The sequence below is a fragment of the Podarcis vaucheri genome (genome assembly GCF_965113315.1).
Source record: "Podarcis vaucheri genome assembly, chromosome: 2".
Lineage (NCBI taxonomy): Eukaryota > Metazoa > Chordata > Lepidosauria > Squamata > Lacertidae > Podarcis > Podarcis vaucheri.
The window spans coordinates 66487219-66509032 of NC_138760.1; the positions used below are offsets into that span (position 1 = coordinate 66487219).

General features: G+C 42.0%; 1 protein-coding gene and 1 long non-coding RNA gene across 2 annotated transcripts in view; one reads left to right on the forward strand and one right to left on the reverse strand.

Moving 5' to 3' along the window:
* Nucleotides 1–21814, reverse strand: part of ADAMTS2 (ADAM metallopeptidase with thrombospondin type 1 motif 2) — a 333580-nt gene that overhangs the window by 259724 nt on the left and 52042 nt on the right. The window lies entirely within an intron of this gene.
* The window catches only part of LOC309525944, a 97318-nt gene that overhangs the window by 34647 nt on the left and 40857 nt on the right, over nucleotides 1–21814 (forward strand). Inside the window, exon 2 of the long non-coding RNA XR_014216596.1 lies at nucleotides 14464–14634. This is a non-coding gene — a long non-coding RNA (uncharacterized lncRNA). The remainder of the gene's footprint in view (nucleotides 1–14463; nucleotides 14635–21814) is intronic.

Genomic DNA, 21814 nt, shown 5'->3' on the forward strand with positions numbered 1-21814 from the left:
TCTTAAACCAGCTCCAAAGCAGGACGCTCCCGGGCCCGGGAGGGGGGGTTGTTTACAACAGAACATAAAACATCCAACACTCCTCTCTCCTGCTCAAAATTTCCAAATCTTGGAAGTTACTGTCTTTTTTAAAACTCACCCTTTACAGGGTAGGCACTCCAGCTTAGTTCTTTTTTCGTTGCTCTAGATCGTCTGCAAGGTAGGGGGTGCGGACTTCCTTTTAGCACATCCCCCGATCGTCTCAAATTCAATGGATAAATTTCTTAAAAGCCAAGTCCAAATTACTCACGGGTTGTTTTTTCAGCCGAATTTCAAGGAAGGAAGTCAGCGCTCTCCGGTCATGGCTCGCGGCTTCGCTCAGCAGAGGTAGCGATGGACTCTCAGTGCCGCGCCACCCCCCGTATCCCCTCCGCAGCCTTTAAAAAGGCTCTTCGCGAATCAGGGGGGGCGCTTAAGGCACCCGCCGAGTCTTCAGTCCGCAGGCATTCCGCGCCTGCGGTTTTAAGGGTCCCCGTGTCGCCGGCACGGCAAAGACCCGTCCCCTGCTGAGCCGATTCCCTCCGGAGCTCGGAGGGAATCCGCCATTCCCAGATCGCGTCAACCCCGGAAGTCTGGAGACTTTTGAATTTTGGTAGCTTCTTGTAAGAAGTCTATGTAAGTACTGGTTCGGGGTGCTGATTGTCTGAAGAACTGAGTGCTGTACTGTTATCTGTATTGAGAAACTGCAATATAGCAGTCATTTTTGCAGTCATATTGACTGCAGGCATCCACTTACAATTTGGCTCCTGGTGATGCTTCTGCAGAAACAGGTTCAGAGAGCCATAAGCCATCTGTTTGTCTTTTTTAAAAAAATGATATTTATTACTTTTTCAACATTTCCAACACAACACTACAAACAAAAAAGAAAAGAGAAAAAACAATACAAATACAATACAAAAACGCTACATGGACTAACAAAACAAAGCAAAAACCAACAAAAACAATTTAAAAACACCTCAAACATTTTCAATATCTTATATTTCATTCACTTATTTCCAGTGACCTCCTCACACCTCCCTTTTTGTATTCCACTTCTATTAATTGTTTCAGCAATTCCTTTCCATCTTACTCTGTTTTCTATCCTATAATTATCTTAACACATTCTTACCTTATTCTTCCTTTAATTTTCTATTAATCTATTTATACTTAATTCCTTATGACATTTCTACTAAAGCCATATAACTTCATTCCAAAATTTTTCTAACATTCCTTAATTTTACAATATTTCTATAAATAGTCTTTAAACTTTTTCCAGTCTTCTTCCACCGACTCTTCTCCCTGGTCTCGGATCTTGCCAAACATTTCCGCCAATTCCATATAGTCCATCAACTTCGTCTGCCATTGTCCCACACTTCAGTGTTTTCAAGAAGCAACCATTCTCTCAACCAGCAAAAAGCAGATGGTTCACAAGAAATTTAAAGGTCTGGCAGGGCAGGTCCACCTCCTTCTTTGGCATCCATCAATATCTTAAGTTTTACTCGAGGCTTCCTGCCCTGCCAAACAACTCTAAAAACATCCCTCTGCCACCTCCTGAAACAATCCATCCCATCCAAAGCTTGCAATGTTTGAAACAAAAGCAACATCCCCAACAACACAGCAGCCCTCATCCCCACCACAGTAACTCAGCCCAACAGTAACAACTTCTGATTTGTCCATATTTCCAAATCCCCCTTCTCTTCAATCCAACATCCTTCACAGTTATCCTTAAACAGATTCACATTTTTGGCGGTCATACTAACCCCCAAATACCTCTCTTTCTCAACTGATGTTAGTCCTGTCACCTCCTGAAACTCTGTCAAGCTTTCCTTTTCCAGTTCAGATAGGGCTCTGGTCCTCAAATTCATCTGTTCTTCTTTAAGTTCAATCATAACGAATGTCAGCTTATGTTCATCAGTTTGTATGGATGGAACTCTCCTCTCCAGTTGTATTGCTTTAAATTCAGCAGCAAGGGTTTTTTCCCTGACTTCATCTGCAGTTTGCCGTATCAGAGTAGATTCCTGTGTCAGTTTCTGGGTGGTTTCTGAATTGGTATTCACCTTTTGTCCCAAGTTATTTAAACTTTCTACGATTAAGTCAATTTCAATATTTGCAGCATCCATTTTCACATTTATCACATCTGTTTTCTTGTGAAGTTGTTCCAGCGAATCGTTTATTTTCAATAATGCAGCCACTAAGGCCTCTTCTGTCGACATCCCGACTGTTTTTTCCTTTCCATTTGCCATAACACTTAAGAGATTCAAGGTCAATTCCAAAGTCTCACACTTTATTATCTTGCAGTTGGAAATTCCCCTAGCCCAGCTCCTGTAAAGTAACCAATTTCAAAAGCTTCCACTAGGGGAAAACAGTTTCTATTTGTATCGGTCAGTATGTCCTCTTTTAAACACAGTTTCAATAATCCAAAGTTAGTTTCAATTTTCAGTTACTTTCCTCCTTTTTTTGGAAACAACCGGAGACAGTAGAAACAATGTATTCTCTTAGCTACCTGTCAATGAACGTTCTAAACGCTGTCAATGGACGTTCCAAAAAACATCAGTCCTGCTAGCAGCCTGTTTCCAGGGTCAGAGCGGCGGTGTTTTAACTCTCTTAACTCTCTCCTACAGGCATATTCAGTCCACCACTCCCCCCCCTCTTCTCCTGTCTCCAAAAGGGGGGGGGTTAGTTCTTTACCGATGGAAATTTAGTTTTTTACAAAAGGCTTTCCAAGACTTTAGCTTGCAGCCTCCTTGCTTCAGTTTATCTACAAAAGGGGGAGGCGGACTTCCTGTATTGAACCTCCCCATTTCGATGCCAGATTAAACGTTTAAAAATCCAATTCTTCCCAATTCAGCTCTACTCACGGGTAATTACTTTAGAGTCAAATTGTCCACAGGAAAAAGTCAGTGTTCTCCAACAACAGCTATGCGGCTTCGCTCCGTGGAAGAAGCAGATGATTCGAAGCACCGCGCCACTCACCCCACATCGCTCTGGATCCCCAAAACCAGGTTTCCCCGTGAGTAGGGGAGGCGCAAAAGGTACCCGCCGAATCCCACGTTCACAGGCTTCTCCCGCCTGTGATTTTTACGGGTCTCCGCCTTCGCCGTGGCGGTACAGACCCAAATTCCCACGGGGCAAATTCCTCCCGATCAGAGGAATTCAGCCATTGCCGGAGGCACCAACCCGGAAGTCCTAAAAAAGAAAAGAAAAACAGGTTCAGAGACCCATAAGCCATCTGTTTGTCTTAAGGGGAGCCCATGTGTAGCAGGCTCCCTCTAGACTCATGCCACAGGGAGCACCAAAGCATGGAAATTGGAGCTTGCCGCTTTCTTTCTTCTTAGGGTGGCCAACTCCATGAGGCTCTGCTGGGCTCCCAGTGCGGAATCAGGATAGCCTTTTCTGGTTGGGCTTTGCACCAATGTTACCCAGGTTTTAACAACACAACAAATGGAAAAGAAAAACAAAAAGCAAATCCCCTCACCCTCTGTGAGAAAGCTCAGGCAAGGGATATATGAGTCACAAGAAGAAGCCTCCTTGGCTTTAAGTGTTGAATTACTGAAGAAATGAATTAAATCCTTTAATTGAAAGGAGGGGAAGAAAAGGAGTGATATCTATCTATCTATCTATCTATCTATCTATCTATCTATCTCCCAACATGGCTTCGGTCCAGAATACCTTAGAGATCAGACCATCCTGTCTATTTCTGGGATCAGAAAGAGATGCCTTCCCTTCATCCTATCTAGGATGGATGCACATTGAGTGGGACAAGGGACAGGGTCTTCTAAGTGGCTGCACCCACTTGCCTGGTGAAGTGCAGTTTGCTCCCTCCTTTGCTCTTTTCAGCCTAGGGCTATTTTCTGCCATTGTACCCCATGAAGAACCATTCCTTTTCCAACCTACCCACAACTCTCTGAGGCATCAAGATTTCCCTGTCTCCCATTTCAGTTTTCTTCTACCACTAGCTGGGCCTTAGAACCAATTGAGGACAAAAGTTTGTAACCAAGCTGGACAAGGAAGTGGTCTGAGTGACTCAATGAGTTCTCAAAATCATCCTGATGGCTTATCCTGATAAGATAATAGGCTACAAATATAAAGGAGAGAAAACATCTGTACATTCTTTCCCCTGAAAGAAGGGCAATGTGTTTTGATTTACTGGGATCTAGATTTAAGTCCCACATTAGGATATGGCTTCTAACTGCCAGGATCAGCATAACTGTGGGACAGACTGTCTAGAGGAGATGTAGAAATCTCATTCCTTGGGGGTTTTCAAAGCAATATTAGATAAATATCTGGTTAGAACGTCTTAGGTATTGGGTTTCTTGCCCCAGACAGGGTGTTTGACTCAGTGGCTGCATCGGTCCCTTATAAGCCTGTAATTCATAATAATGATGTGTCCCAGTTGTTGTTTCTCAGCAGTGGACTGACCATTGCACATTCAAACATGTGCTTAGACTGGGCAAAGTGCCAGGCATCAAGTCTTAGAGATGCAAATTGTGCTAGTCCAAGCTAGAGTGCTGAGAGAATTGTATCAGAGGCAATGCAATCTCACTGTATCATTACAAAATGCAATCAAATGGTTCACAACTTTTTCTGAACCAAATATATGTTAAGGACCCTGCACTACCTCTTCCCAGCATATGCATGCATTGTTTAAGACATCTGAACCCAATTGCCCAGTCAGGGCCTATACCAGCGATGAGCTGCATATTGGGCCATATGTTGCTGGGGTACAGCTCCCATAATCTCTAACAAGAGTTGAAGTCCAATAACACCTGAAGGTCTGCAGGTTCCCCATCCTTGACCTATGCTGGATGTGTACACACTAGACCTGGGAACTGTAAACTACAGTGCCCAGAATTCTTTGAGGGGGGAAATGTGCTTTAAAGGTACAGTGTGTATACAGCCACAGTCCATCAGAAGTCCTTTAAAGTTGAGCAGAATAGTAGCTTTACATGCTCAACCAAACATCATCAGTTCAATCACTTTATTATCCTTCAGTGATTTATTTAAACCAGTGATAACTTTTTTCAGCTGGCTTCGGATGAATGGGATTTCATATTATTAATGAGCTGCAGATTTCACAATTCAAAGGGAAAAAGAAATGTTAAGATCAATTTGCATAATCAAAAGAAGAAGAATGTGAAGCTGGAAACAGCTTTGTGAGACGATAGGGAAGCCTCAGGAATCCATTCCCTGGCAGATCAGTAGGTCTGTATTTGCAAAAGGAGTAACCACATCAACTTGGAGAAAGTCAGAACTGTGTCAGAAATCAAGTGCAGCTAAAGCAGGGTAATTTCTAATTTGATTTCTGGCTGTAAAATTGAATGTATCTGCATGCCTTACTCCTTTGGGCAATTGCTATCATCTTCAACCACACTTCAGTCTCTCTGATGTCATTACAGAGAAAATGAACATAGGAAGGGAGGTCAGGCCATAGATCCTGCTAGTTTGACTAGCAGCAACTCTTTGGTGTCTCAAGCTGCAATCTTTCCAGTATTTTCCCCATGACTTGAAATTGGATGGAAGGGCAGGTCTAAGAAGTGAGACACTTTTCCATTGGTGAAAATGCATTCAGACTCTGTGGGATCATGGTGAAAAATGACAAGTGCTTCACAGCCGTGACCATTTTGTCATATTTAACTAAACATTTCGTTAACAGTAGCTATATTTGCATCCTTCTTGTTTTTGTTGTAATTTTGTTTGGAAGTAGCCAGGGATGAATTCCTACTTTGTTTATTCTAGGAAATGTAGCATGAAGATAGGGCTAAAATTGTCCTTAGTTTTCAGCTAGAAAATGACAGTACAACATCTGACAAGTTGATCTTTCATTTGAAATAATTGGGAGGAGGGGTTTAATGATTCGTTTGGCATTTCCCACTTCGGCTTCTTGAGATCCTTTAACGTTAACTAAAGATGCCAGAAACTTTATGCGTGAAAAGCATGTATTGTCCCACTGAACCATGCTTTCTCCCTGAACCCATGAAGCTGTTTCTGTCCCAGGAAACTAACAAGCATTAGAGGCTAGTCCATTAAGGTGAATGGGGCTCTGCTCCACTCTGCCCTTCGCCTGCTTTCTTACTTAACACTGGAGGATGGCTCTGCTTGGCACTGGCTCTGGCCCCATATGCTGTTGGTCTCCTAGACTTCCACATTACCAGTCCCAATGGGCACCAGCCACGACTGCTTATAAGATTTTATTATTCATCTTCTTAATTTGGCACTGGATTTCAGTGGGTGGGTGAACTTTGCAACACTCCTACCCGAACAATCCCATATTTGGGGAAAATATTCCTGAACTAGAATACTACTACCACTACTACTTCTTGTTGTACTAAGATGGGCTGCCAGGTGTCAAATTTAACAGCGTCAAAAATACAGACCCTACCAGTTTTTCCATGTGCAGGATACTGCCTGGGAGAAGGCCATTAAAAGTGGACAAAGGGGGAGGTGAAGTGCCATTAAGAAAGCTATTAAGAAGGTATAGGTTACTTGAGACAGCAAGGGAGTGGAGCCCCTCCTTCTACTGAGAGATAGTTAGCAGAGACAAAGCAGTTGAGTTTAGGATTGCAGTTTGCCTGATGTGAGCTGGGAGGGAAAGGTGTCAGTAAGCAGCAAGCTGGGACAGAGGGCCATGGCTGATTTCTGCTGGCATCCAAGCTGTGGCTATGGGAGTGTAATGCTGTGAGTCCCTCTATCATAGGCTCAGGTTGTATATATGTGTAAATAAACCATAGGTCATAAAGACACCACAGTCTCCACTGTGCCTCATTTCCAAAAGGAAACACCATCCCTGGGTAAGTGCCTGGCACTCCCTGGAATATCACACTGCTGTGGGAGTAGCGTGTAAAATTATTACCTGTTCTTTGCCAGCAGGTTGTAACAATTACAAAAAATCAGAATTAAAAATAGTTAAAACAGAAAGATGAGAAAAACATTGGCCTGAGACTCCAGAGTGCCATTGTCAGTCAGCACAGACAATACTGGACAGATGAACATTGTAAGATAATTCCCTAGAGTTGTTTGATAGATGGTCTTGGCCACATCCAGGTAAAACAATATCAGGTAGCAGGACTGGGGAAAGCTGTTCTGCCTGAAACCCCAGATACCATTGCTGCCAGAGGAGGCAATACTGAACTAGAAAAGAATCGAACTATTTATCTGCACATGTAGACAAAAGTTATCCAGTAAGTACAATGGCAATTATATGCCTCATCTGCCATAGAAATATTACTGTAATAATAAGCATTGGCTACGAAAGTGATGGTGAATGGTTTTTCTGACTAGGGCCTGTTCTTTTTCTGAGATTGTGGTAAATAGTCATCAAACTATTCTCTATTTAGCATCAGCCCAAAAATGGTACATTCAGAAATGCTGGTTACATACTCAGCCCACGTGTTTCAGAACAGAAACTTGATAGATGCTGGTGCTACATTTGCAATTTTTGAAGGATTAACACCATGAGTATTCCCTGTAAATATGCATAGGTACCAACCAGAGCAGAAGAAGTCAGTCTTATTATACAGCCAGGAATCTCTCACAATATCCTGTTGAGGAATTTGCCCACAGTGGGCTTTAAATAGTGACAGGCATACAGGAAAAGAGTATATGAGTGGTGTGGGGATACCACCTAGCTATTTCTGGCATATAAATTGCCCGTGGGCTGAGCTGTAAAAATTTAAGTACCACTCAGTGCTCTCTAGCAGCCATTCATTCCTTTACCGCACACCAGAGCATAGCAAAGTAAGTACCTCTTTGATTCATTCTGTAGTGCAGCAGCCTAGTCTAATGTCTACAGATACATAATAGATTCAAGAAAATTAAAAGTGACATCTCCTTTCCACTCAGGAACTACCCCTTAGTGTTAAGATGCTTTCAGGCAACCAAAATTGACCTTGAATCAGTTTCAGCAGAATTGAATTAAGACATAAATATGGGGGAGCACACACACACAAACAAAGACACAAACACAAACATTTTTCTGCAGTGCAACACTGCAAAGTTTAATTCCATTTTAATGAGAAAGTACTGAATACACATGGATTCTTTGTAATATTTGTCTTATTCACAAATATACAGAAATACCTTATTGGAAACAATAAGGCTGTTTAAAGACTCCTCGAAACAGGCAGTCAAACCATGGATCCTTCATCTGACTCTGAGGTGGTCACTGTTGCAGCCTCCCACATCTGCACTCCAGCTTTAGCTAATGCCAGCTCTTTCCAGGTTCCAGGTTACCAGGAAAGCCTATTCAAGTGCATTTTTTTTGACAAGTCCCTGACATGTCCCTGACTCCACTGAGAACACATTAGCTGAACAAATGACGGCCACCAAGTGTCTGTATTAGTATACTGTAAACACATGGCAAAATATTAATTGGGGGCCAATGCATATGATCACTTTGCTCATAAAAGGGTTGGTTTGTTTTTGTTTTTTTTTGCCTTGGGGTTCCTCTGTGTAAAGATCATTGCAAAACAATCTGCCTGGTGCTGATGGCAGGGTATTATTGGATGAGTTTTAGGCATGCATGCAGTTCAAACAGGGCAATTTTAAGTCCCAGCGGTGGCCAAGGTGAACAAAATCACGCATTAGAATGGGGCAGCAGGATTGTGCTTCGGGCCACACGCCTGGGGTTGTGGGTTCCCTCTGACCCCCCCCCCCAGAGGAATGGACATTGCAAGGGAAAGCCTACACCCATAGACCTCTATACCCATAGACTTTTCCCATTTTGTGGAACCTCAGTCATTTGGAGTTCTGGAGCTCTACCTGCACACGGCTTCTCCCCTTGGAGACTTTCACACACGGCATCATGAAAAGGGGTTATTGGGGGGGGTATCTGGTTGTCGATATAAAAGTTTCTTCTTTTCAGTAACAAGACAATATGAAATTGAGCTTACACAAACAGAAAAAAAATGCAACATGTTCCTTAGAAAGTTGTATACGAGTTGCAGATTTAAGTTTATTTAAAGATATTCGCGGTTTATGAAGTCCCAGCATAGAAGGTCTGTCTCTTTTGTTTATTTTGCCACATTTTCCCCCTTTGGAATTGCTAATAGGCCACCACATAGAGCTAATCAGAGGGAAATATGCTGGACCACTTACCATATGCAACCTGCTGTTAAATAAGTAATATATCAGTGCAATTTGCATGCATTTTCCTCATTTGCGTCCCTCTCCATATCTTGCCTGACAGTAATACAGAGTGGGAAACAAATCTGCCTAAAAAATGCCACTCTTATCTAGAAGCCTTTCCACTGAATCTGGTGTGTGTGTGTGTGTTTGCCATAGTCGCATAATAATGAGGAAAACACTTGCTCAGTACCACTTACACCCGTTGTCACATAATATGCACCACAAATCTTTTGTATGGAGCCCTGGTGTGGCCTCACAGATGCGATCAACAGTATATAACACATGCTTTGGACACAGGAGGTCCTTGGCATTTCTGGTTAAAAGGGGTAGGATGCAATTGATGGGAAAGACCTCTCTCTGTTAGAGACTCAAAGTGGCTTCTGCCAATTGGAATAAACCAAGTGTGAGAAAGCTATATCTCCTATCATTCCTGGCCATTGGCCATGCTTGCTGAGGCTGATAGGAGTTGCAGTTCAGTAACATCTGGAGGGCCAAATGGTCCCCACACCTGGAATAGACAATAGTGATCTAGATGGCCTGGTATAAAGCAGATTCTTGTGTTCCTGGTGCAAATTAAGCTGTCCTTACCATTCTTTTTTGTTGCATTTACAGCATGTAAATGTTGATGGAGAACAGAATACATTGCGGGGGGGGGGGTGTAACCAGTCATGAACACCACCACTGTTAATGTGGATAGGTTGTGTCCAACATGGTTGTAAAGTTTAGAGATGCCAAAAGACACTGACACTCTCAGATCATCACAAAGATTACAATTCAGGTCTTCTCATTTCTTGAGCCCATAATTAATCCACTCGTGCATTCTAACTGGATAAAAAGGGGAAATGGAATGCAGCTTGTTTCCTGGTGGCATAATCTGCATACAGTCGTTAACGCCTACTGCTGTTGCTATATTCCCCAGAAAGAAGTCACTGTAGGCATTGCCCACCCTTCCAAGTAATCTCCATATAACTCTAGGGATTTATTATGCATGTTCCTTAAGTCCCTTCCCCCCCCCCCATATGCTCCACTTCTGAACAGAAATTTCAGAACTTCAGAAATCAGGAGCACACTGGAGCTGGATAATTATACATATATTCTAAGTGGGTTACATTTTTACCTGTGGAAAGATCAGCACAACTGTTCAGCTTCTGCCAAGCCTCTCTGCAAATCTGGACCACCAAAAGAAAGTGCTGAGAAAGAGTTATAAATATTTAAAATCCCCCGTCCATTGCTAAGCTTGCACACCAACATACATCTATCTTTCTTCAAGACGCGCCTGTCAATCCCATCCCTTCATGTGAATGTCATTGGAATATTCAATGCATCCATGGAGCACAGATTATCCATGGGCCTCTCTCTCTCTCCTGAATCACAATAAACATAAGACTCTGAATCAGAGCAAGTATTTCCCAAGAGTTCATTCATGAATCTGACCCTATTTGTCCTTCTGTCATTAAACAGCTAGTGAAGTAAAATACTAGTAAACACTCATAAATGATAGAATAATGTCCAAACCAGAAACATAAGGTGACCAATTGGGTTTTAATTTTAAAAGAGGGCTACGTACTAGGGGGTGATACATATGAAATGATCAGAATATCATTAAGCCCTCTGTAAATTAATTTAAGTGAGTTAATTCACAGTGAACATGCACTTGTTTGCTCATCTTCCTCACACCAATTTAGATGACTGCTTCTCAGCCAGGAGGTTGTGGCCCTTGTAGGCAGGAGAAGCCACACCTGCCTCCTCTCCAGATTCAGCAGCAGATCTAAATGTAAGGCGTGGAAGGTGTCTGTGGTGCAAGCAATCTGTCAGCCTTAATGCAGCCCCATCACAGTTCAACAAGCCATGGATCTAGGCTGGATGGTGAGGAGAACCAGCTTTGTCCAACAGTTTCAAAATCTACTGTAGAGGAAGTCCCGTCTAAATCCATCACTTAGGACAAATAATTTAAATGCCAGATATTGGCTCTACACAAAGAAACGCACAACAGGGATTAAATTAGAAAAGGGTGAACTTTTTGTTTAAGTTTCCCTAGATATTTGGATTTCACTGACCTGATCCAGAAGCAGAAACTCTAGCTGTATTTTCTACATGCTTTAGATAGATTTGATGAGGCATATTGAGAGAGTGAATGTCAACTATCACTAAAATCATCTATACAGTTTTTGTGACATTGCATAAATTGTTTACAACTTGTGTTTCTGATCCATATATACTTCCTGAATCCATGGACTTCTATCTGGAAGGACTCTGATGATCATTCACTATGAACTATATATATAGGCTTGCAACACAAAAGAATTACAGGATTACAACTCCAGCAGTGATAGGTAGATTGAAAGACAAACTCATTATGATGATGAAATCTCCTATTCTTTTGCTCAGTATAATGTATTGCTTGTTCATGGCTGATTGATATATAAGTCAGATTAACCTTTAATTCTGAAGTAGCAGGTTTTAAGGGTCAGTGCAGAATTTCACTGTATCCAGCATACTTCTTGGGCATTTTGACTCTTTATCAGCGGTGTCCTATATTTGAACTCATTTTTTCCTTATACATACTATTGTTTTATTTAAAAAAACACCCATAAGCCCTTGCCAACACACTCATGGATGGTGGGAGTTGTAGTCCAACATATCCCTCATCTTTAACTAAAATGAAAACTAAACAATTCCTATTTTAACCAAATAAATATAGTGAACCTGGGGCCTATTTCACAACTGTATATGGAACAAGTATTCAAAGGAAGAAGAAATTTAATTTAAAAATTAACTCCATAAGCCTGAAAAGTGCTAGTCAGGAAGTTGAACATGGCCTGGTTCATGTGATCGTTTAAGACTGTTGAAGCCACACATTTCCCTCGCATTTCCACAGATTAGAGCAGAACTTTCCGTGTTGGTAACACACTTTTAAGACATGCATCATTTCACAACACAGTAGTTCAGTTTACGTAAACTGAACTAAATGTAAACTGAACTAAATGTAAACGTAGTTTCAGTATACGTAAATCAGTGCCAGATTTACGCATAAGCTAAGCAAGCTATAGCTTGGGGCCTCCAAGAAAATGTAAAGGGGGAAGAACTGGATGTACATTTCCAAAATATAATATAAAAAACAAATAAAATAAAACCCACATACAGCAACAGTGGCAAGTGGCTTTAGATACCTATTGGGTCCATAAATTACCATATAGCATATATTCAACACAAAAAACAGCGACAATTTGTTGTTGACAAAGGACAGCAGGACATATAAAGGGCCCCATTACCTTCAGTAGCTTAGGGCCTCATCAAACCTAAATCCGGCCCTGGTTCAGTTTTACGAGCAAACTGGAGTTTAAACTAACCCCTTTCCAGCCCTGGAAGGAGCACGGGGAGCATTTGTGCAACACACCTACACACTGTAGCTGACACACTAATGGGTCATGACACACAGTTTGGAAAGCTCTGGGTTAGAGAGCATTGCAGGGGGGGAGGGAGTAGGTTTCAGGGTGTGCACCACATGCCGAACAGAGCTGGGCTGAGCCAAACATTATCCGTATCATTCGAATTCCTTTCTTGTAATTTGAAGCCATGGGTTTGGAACACATTGGTTTGGGCCACCACAGCAGCAGCAGCGGAGGACGGGGGACAGGACCCTGCCTGGCTGCATTGGGGAGCAGGGACTTGCTGGCAGCAGCCCCCAAAGTCTGATGCCAGCTCCAACCCTTGCATCATTTGAACAAATAACAGCTTAATGGTATAGTTCATTTCAAGCAAGTGAATTGCAAGCTATGTTTGTGTTTAGACCAAAAAAAGCAGAAAAAACATTAGGTCTATATCAGGCAGAAATGGCAACAATGAAAGAGAAGAAGCATGATGAGCATAAAAGGGGAGGGAATACAGGCAAGCAAAACGCTAAGAAGGGGCATAATATAGCAGCTGCATAACATTCCTTCTATGGACAGCATAATTCCATCTGCTGCAACTTTTCATATTAGAGTTCAGCCGAGACTAGTTTATTGAATGCTATGGCACAGTGACATTTGTGCTTAGCAACATGTTGTATATTAAATGAAAAGTATTATTAATCCATTAATTGGGCAGCTGGTGTGGGGAGATAGTCTGACAGACACAGAAGCAGCCAACCTGAAGGATTTGTTTCTAACCTGGAGCCACTGGAAGGGATATGAGATACAAATATGCAATAAACAAACAACTCTACAAGGCAGAATTAAATCAATTTGCAGTTCAGACACACCCAACTTTTCACCATGTTATTATTGCCTAAGATTACTATTCCTCTAGTGCCATTTTTAAAGTTGATTTATTTTTTAAGACCTTAAATCAATAGAAGTGCTGTATTCATATTATGATGAACTAGGGTACCTGGACTTTGGTGTCTATAGCTACTCAAGTGAATCTTGTTAGATGCACATACAGTAAATGGATAAAAGGTCTCAATTCCACATATGAACAGAGAAATTGCAATACTGCTGTATCCTATGGAGTTTGGAAAAGCTTCTGCTCAGCAGCTAAAAATTCAGCTACAACAATATGAACTTAGACACTGAACCCCCAGTTTAAATTAATTTCACATTCCCCTGTGGAAAGGCAGGTATATTAATATCTTCACATAACTCACTTTAGACTTATTTGCCCACTTAACTCTGTGATTGATTGAATGAGTGTGTGACAGCTGTCTCCTTGAACCATTATAAGGGTGGAATGTGTTAGTATTTCATTCTCTCATTGCAGGATCATGTGGTCCTTATTTACATTCCATGAGCTAATAAAAAACCCAAATGAGTAAAATGTTTTTTTCTCATAAATTGGATATGACTAAGTCCAACACAGGTTCCTTTTCCCCTCCAAGGTGTACATGCTAGAGGGACCAGGTTTCAATCTCTCTTTTCACCATATATATGTCATGCTAAGAACATGTGATATATGAAATGGTCCCAAGTAGTTTTCCTCTGCAGCATTTTACAACTACAGTACAATATACAGCTATAGATTTATCACCTAACAATGCTCATTTTTACCTCTTGGGTCATGCTATGAAATTGTGAGTTCCTAATTAGATCTATTCAAACATGAATGTGCATCCTATATGTTAACAGTGCAGGAATTATTTTTGTTGTTTTTGCATTCCTTAGTTTTAATTGGCTCTGCTGGGAATATATTGGCTCAACATGTTTCATCTGTATGAATAAATTCACCTTTAGAAACGGATTTCCCTTGCCAGTCATTTGCAATCTGTTACCTTTGTGCTGCAAACTGCATAGTGCTCCATAGTATATTCCAGAAGACATTAAACCCAGTAACTATTTTCATCAGGCAGGTACTATGGCTATCTGGAAAGCTAGAATATGAGTTGAGAAATCAAGAAACTACACCACAGCCCATTTAAGAAATCAGGATACACATTTCAGAAATCAGGATTCTTGAAGAACTATATTGTTGCCCATGTTCACTGGGAAAAAACAAACCAGAATCTCACCCAACCAGGTATGTGACTAGCTCTCTTTGTTCTTAACTTTCTGTTCATGTTTTGTTGGAACAAACATATCGCAATTGTTGGAGTAAAACAAATCACATAAGGCTGAGTCGAGGATTGCAGTATGTTTCCTCCATGTGGTACTGGGGAGGAGACAAGCAGCCCAGATAGGCACATTTGTGGTAGACCAGTACCTATAGTTTACTGCAGGGATGGCAAACCTCTTTCTGTCCACATTTCATCATGGACAGCCTTCTGGGAGCCACATATCTGTGTTGCATGGGGCCAGATGCAAAAGTGGGTAGAGCAATGACTCTTACCTTTACAAAGTAGGTTACATTCCAGGTATACAAAAGTCAGAGGTTTCTGTACACCCACCCACCCCCACCCCACATCTCTCCATTAAGGAGGGTGTGGCCTGTGGGAGGGGATGTGGTCTGAGGAGAGTTCCAATGGCCAAATTAAGACCACATTGGGTTTCTGGACCTGATGTTCCCAACCCCTGGTTCACTCTGATGTGCCAGTGAGAAGATTCTGAATGAAATGAAATGAAATTCCCTTCCTCTCTTTACAAGCTGGCTTCTTTCTAGTGTTGATCATGTTTCCTCAAATATTTATGCTGATAAGCAGATTCTGTAGCCCTGTAGGTAAGGGATGTTTTAAAAAGAAGATGTAGATGTATTTGCATAATATTCATGAGATTTTCATGTAGCAATCATAGAATAGAATCATAGAATCATAGAGTTGGAAGAGACCACAAGGGCCATCGAGTCCAACCCCCTGCCAAGCAGGAAACACCATCAGAGCACTCCTGACATATGGTTGTCAAGCCTCTGCTTAAAGACCTCCAAAGGAGGAGACTCCACCACACTCCTTGGCAGCAAATTCCACTGTCGAACAGCTCTTACTGTCAGGAAGTTCTTCCTAATGTTTAGGTGGAATCTTCTTTCTTGTAGTTTGGATCTATTGCTCCGTGTCCGCTTCTCTGGAGCAGCAGAAAACAACCTTTCTCCCTCCTCTGTATGACATCCTTTTATATATTTGAACATGGCTATCATATCACCCCTTAACCTCCTCTTCTCCAGGCTAAACATGCCCAGCTCCCTTAGCCGTTCCTCATAAGGCATCGTTTCCAGGCCTTTGACCATTTTGGTTGCCCTCCTCTGGACACGTTCCAGTTTGTCAGTGTCCTTCTTGAACTGTGGTGCCCAGAACTGGACACAGTACTCCAGGTGAGGTCTGACCAGAGCAGAATACAGTGGCACTATTACTTCCCTTGATCTAGATGCTATACTCCTATTGATGCAGCCCAGAATTGCATTGGCTTTTTTAGCTGCCGCGTCACACTGTTGGCTCATGTCAAGTTTGAGGTCAACCAAGACTCCTAAATCCTTTTCACATGTACTGCTCTCAAGCCAGGTGTCACCCATCTTGTATTGGTGCCTCTCATTTTTTTTGCCCAAGTGCATTTCTCCCTGTTAAAATTCATCTTGTTTGTTTTGGCCTAGTTCTCTAATCTGTCAAGGTCGTTTTGAAGTGTGACCCTGTCCTCTGGGGTGTTAGCCACCCCTCCCAGTTTGGTGTCATCTGCAGATTTGGTCAGGATGCCCTTGAGTCCATCATCCAAGTCGTTGATAAAGATGTTGAATAAGACCGGGCCTAAGACAGAACCCTGTGGCACCCCACTAGTCACTCTTCTGTCACAAATCTGAGGAATAAACATTAATGAATTAAATCCTGGTTCTGGAAAAATGAATGGGTTGGTGTTTTTCTTTTCTTTTTCTTTTCTTTCTGCTGTATGATGCATTGCATCTGTTCTTGGTTTTAGCGAGAAAGGCATGTAAAGAAAACCAGGAGTTTGGGAGGATGCACCCTTTGTTTATGTTTTTTTGTAGTGCAGCAAATGCTTGCCAAACAACTGCCCTATTACTCATACAGGGAGGAATTCCAAATGTCAGTTGAAAACATTTAAAAGTCAAATGTTTTGAATAATTTTTAAAGCCGTTAGATAAGACAAATATGTACGCATCAGTTCATGTTAATAATACATAGATCTTATGTCCAAGGCCTAGTTATTGGAGCAAATGGAACCTTCCCATCAACAAGTGGGCCCATAAATGGAAGTCTAATAAATACAACTTAGAACTTTCCAAACATCCAGGTCAAAGCCAGACAATATAGCAGGGATGGGGAGCCTGTGGCCACCAGATGTTGTTGGACACCAACTCCCATCAGCCCCAGTCAGCATGGACAGTGATCAGAGATGGTGGGATTTCTAGTTCAGTAACATCTGGAGGTCATATGTTCCCCATCCCTGTTATACAGCAATTAGCTGTCATATTCAGTATCAATGACTATCTTGATTCTGGATATGAAATGCCAAATAAAGGAGCATAAACTGCTAGGAAATACCTGAGAGCAACCAGAAGGCTGGAGGTTGCCGGGTGTTCTGATCCCTTCCCTCTTTCCACTCAACTGACCACTGCTTCACTTATCAACAGGGCAGTGACCCTGAAGACATACACAATCTAGACCTACAAATTTGATTGACATGCAAGTTCTTTCCTAGCAGGAATAAAAAATCAACTAAAATTTCTTTTAGGATACGAGTGAATCTGTTTCATAGAATTCTAGCTTTTTAATGCTAATGAGATGTCTATTTGCTTTCTGTATACTAAGCTGTACTATATAAACCCTTCCCTTCAACCTCTTTTTATTGTGCACAATTGGTTTGTTTGGGTTTTGGCTGATCAGGTTCACCCTTATGAGTTCCTGAATACATCATGTTCTAAAATGGGAGACAGATAAACATCTACTTGAACGTCACATTGAGGTGTGTAGCACACCAAACTCATAATGCTGCTCTTTGCAGATTCATGGTCTCATTTGGAAGATGTTCAATGGAGCTTTCTGTTCTGTGCACTTTCTACCTAGTCATATTGTTGCCTTTGCATGAAAATGAAAATATCAATGTAATACTGTCACTGTTGTTTAGTCGTTTAGTCGTGTCCGACTCTTCATGACCCCATGGACAAGAGCACTCCAGGCACTCCTGTCTTCCACTGCCTCCTGCAGTTTGGTCAAACTCATGCTGGTAGCTTCAAGAACACTGTCCAACCATCTCATCCTCTGTTGTCCCCATCTCCTTGTTCCCTCAATCTTTCCCAACATCAGGGTCTTTTCCAGGGAGTTTTCTCTTCTCATGAGGTGGCCAAAGTATTGGAGCCTCAGCTTCAGGATCTGTCCTTTCAGTGAGCACTCAGGGCTGATTTCCTTAAGAATGGATAGGTTTGAACTTCTTGCAGTCCATGGGACTCTCAAGAGTCTCCTCCAGCACCATCATTCAAAAGCATCAATTCTTCGGCGATCAGCCTTCTTTATGGTCCCACTCTCACTTCTATACTTCTACTGGGAAAACCATAGCTTTAACTATAAGGACCTTTGTGGGCAAGGTGATGTCTCTACTTTTTAAGATGCTGTCTAGGTTTGTCATTGCTCTTCTCTCAAGAAGCAGGCATCTTTGTTGTCTATGAACTCTTCCTGGCTGAGAGGTTTCACATAGGGAAGGAGTGTCATGGATTCTACACCCCTCCACTATGCATAGGCACTCAATGCAGTGAGCCCATGGATGCAGATCCCCAAATCATGTGAGTCTTCCCCTTCCAAAAAAAAAGGGGGAGTGGGGGCAAGTTAAAGACTGTATATGGGGCATCTCCTTACACAGGCCTCCATATGAACTATAGGTGTGTGGTGGAGAGGAGCACCCTTGCCTATATTATGCTGTGTGAAGCTGTTGGAATCAATGTCAGGAACCAATTTGTGCTTTTTTCCTAATCCCCTTTCCTAGCAATTAGCAGGAATGACAATATCAGCTGTCTGAGTGTCATCAGTCTCGGGGCCTGAGATGTCACAGAGTGTTTCCTCCTGCTGCTGCTTTCCGCCCACCTCCTCATTTTTCTCCCAACATAAATGAAGGGAGACTACAGCAGTATTATTTGTTAAAGGTAGATAAAGGACCTTCAACAGAGACATCTGACACACAAATTCACAGATGTGATGTGAATATAAACCTGGCGCGACATTTAAAGATAAGATAGGTAAAGGTAAAGGTACCCCTGCCCGAACGGGCCAGTCTTGACAGACTCTGGGGTTTGTGCGCCCATCTCACATCTATTGGCCGGGGGCCAACGCTGTCCGCAGACACTTCCGGGTCACGTGGCCAGCGTGACAACGCTGCTCTGGTAAGCCAGAGCCGCACACGGAACGCCGTTTACCTTCCCGCTGGTAAGCGGTACCTATTTATCTACTTGCCCCCGGGGGTGCTTTCGAACTGCTAGGTGGGCAGGCGCTGGGACCGAGCAGCGGGAGCGCACCCCGCCGCGGGGATTCGAACCGCCGACCTTTCGATCGGCAAGCCCTAGGCGCTGAGGCTTTAGCCCACAGCGCCACCCGCGTCCCTAAAGATAAGATAGACTTCCCATAATTGATAGTAGAAGTTCAGATCCATGTTTGACAAGTCAGTTATTGGCCTTTGCTTTCCCAAGACGTGTAACAGTTTGAACTGGAGATGCCTATGGTCAAGTGGCCCATTTCTTCATATTCCATTTCTTTTGTTGTGGGGCTGCCTGTCAAAGGCAGCCCTGTCAAAGCAGCACAGCATACTGGAAGAGCAAGGTCACATAGGGTAGCTTAGTCCATAGATACCTCAGGAGTTTCCATACTTTTAAACTATCTTTCAGCCTCCATAGGGGGCTTAACTGACAGCTCTTCTCTTCTCCACTTTTCCTTATATGGAATATTGCTGAGTATTTAATAAAGCACCGTAAATCCTTCTTCCTGTCCAGCTGCTTTGCCTGATTAAATATTGCTCTCCTCATAACCAAGTCACAGGGTGTAATCCTGAAAGAGCATTAGTTCTCTAGCTTTACCCCACAGAAGTTCCTCTTTAAGCTGCCAGAAGAAGAAATTATCTAATGGCCAAAGCTAAAACTCACTTATATGGCTCTATAATTCTTAAGAGTGTGAGGAAGATCTTCATAATACAGGCAATTGCTAGAGAAGGTGTATAACAGTACAATCCTAACCAGAAGGAAGTTTTATTGAATTCAGTGGGTCTTTCTCCTGGGTAAGTGAGGTTAGGATTTTGGCTTTAATTATAAAACAGTGTACTGGTCTTCATTTATATTATTCAACTAATTAACTGAAATTAGTAGTCCATTATTTTTGTAAAAATATGATCCCTTTCAGTGCTTTTCTTAGAAAATTATTTACCCTTCATAGGGGATTCCAACTTCTATCAGTTGTGGTTTATACATGTGCTCCTATGAACAAGGGTATGTTGGGGAAATATTGGGGTTCAATACCCAGTACCCTTTGGGTTCAGCCTGGATGGCCAGTGAGATCCAGACTCCAAATGTCAGTCAAACAGGACGTTTATTTAAGCCTGTGCAACACAACCTGAACCAGCAGGTAGTTGAAGGGTGGCAACCCAAATTTAACAAAGGCACAAACATTTATTCACTTACAAGCAGAGGGGCAGTTATGTCTCTATACGTATGGCAGTTCTTGCTTTGACTAGCTTCTACTGGTTTAATTACAAGGCATAGCAACTTTCTCATCTTTTCCTCCTTCTTTTGTCTTCAACAGTTATAGCAACAACTCCTGTGTACATGTTGTTCTGTACTTCTCTCATGGTTCTCTTGCAAACAGAACCTTCACATTCCAACCTTCACTTGCTCAACCCTTCTCACACACATTTCGACTTTTAATTGTATTATTACTATAATTTCTGTGACAGACCCATTGAAAGCGACAGATAAATAAAGCATTCCAGCAAATGAGTCATGACCAAAGAAAAATCCTATTGCTTTCAGGGGACCTGGTCTGTGTACACACCAACACAAGCACAAACACACATGAAATAGAATCCTGGGAACTGAAGTTTGTCAGGGGTGCTGGGAATTGTAGCTCTGTGAGGGGTAACCTACATTTCCTGGGATGCTTTGTGGGGATATGCTTGAAATATGTGGTGCACACAGTTGTAGTAATGGCTAGCTTCAACACAGGGATAACCAACATGATTCCCTCAAGATTGTTGTTGGACTCAAATTTGGCTATACTGGGTGGGGCTGATGGGAGCGGGACTCCAGAACAACTGGAAAACATCAGCTGGGCTGTCCCTGCTTTGGCGGCACTGTAGCAATGGCCTTCTAGTGCTATCTGTCCAAACTGTAGTTTAATTCAATTAAAAGGAAGACCAAGGAAGTATTCCACTGCCAATAATAATTGCTATTTGTTACTTTATATTATCCCCCAACATGCAGAAAGCGCTTATTCTTTCCAAAATGATGGAGTGTCTATTTGTGAACATAATGTGTAGCATTCATTGTTTCTTTCCAAACACTGATCTTGCAGATTCAGAAATATCAAGTATTCTTAGAGATTAGACTCATCGTCTGTCAGGAAAGTTGCCAATTCTCTTATTCATGGATATTCAGGAAATTAGACATATTTCCTTGAAAATCCACCAGATGGGTTAGGCATGTGCTTGTTTACTAGAGTGGGTCAAACATTTGCCCAGTTGCAACTGCAGACCATTAAGCAACTTCATGATAATTTATTCCTACCATTTCTTTGGGGATTGTGTCATGTATATGTGTCAGCAGCTGTGAGGTCTGTCAAGCTCCATTCTCAGCTATGTGCTCCAGTTCTCAAACTGTTAATTAACTGGTCCAGAAATGTTTCTGTGAGATTTTACATTGAGCTTGAAGTGACAATTTATGCGAATGAAAACACAAACTTGCCAGTCTTAGGCTGGCATTTACTGATATATAAACAGGAAAAGAAGTGCTTGCTGCCTAATTGTTAGTGGCTTTTCATTCTGTCTGTAAGAAGGTCCCACCTCCAAATGGAAACAACAAAAGGAATGTACACAGGTCTATAGTGAGGTTAACATACCTCACTATACCTCAGAGAGAATATCCACTTTGATAAAGATATATTCCTTTTAGGAACTTTTCTCAAAGAGTAATTTTCAGAATTTCACTGACAGAACCAGAGAAGGGGCAAAATGGATTTAGAGGAGGGTTCAAGCTTTATTTCACATGTCAGATTTTTGAAAGAGAATCATTCATTCCCTCTAGTTCCACTGTTCAACCTTTTGGTGCCATTGCTTAGGAAGTCAAAACAGCA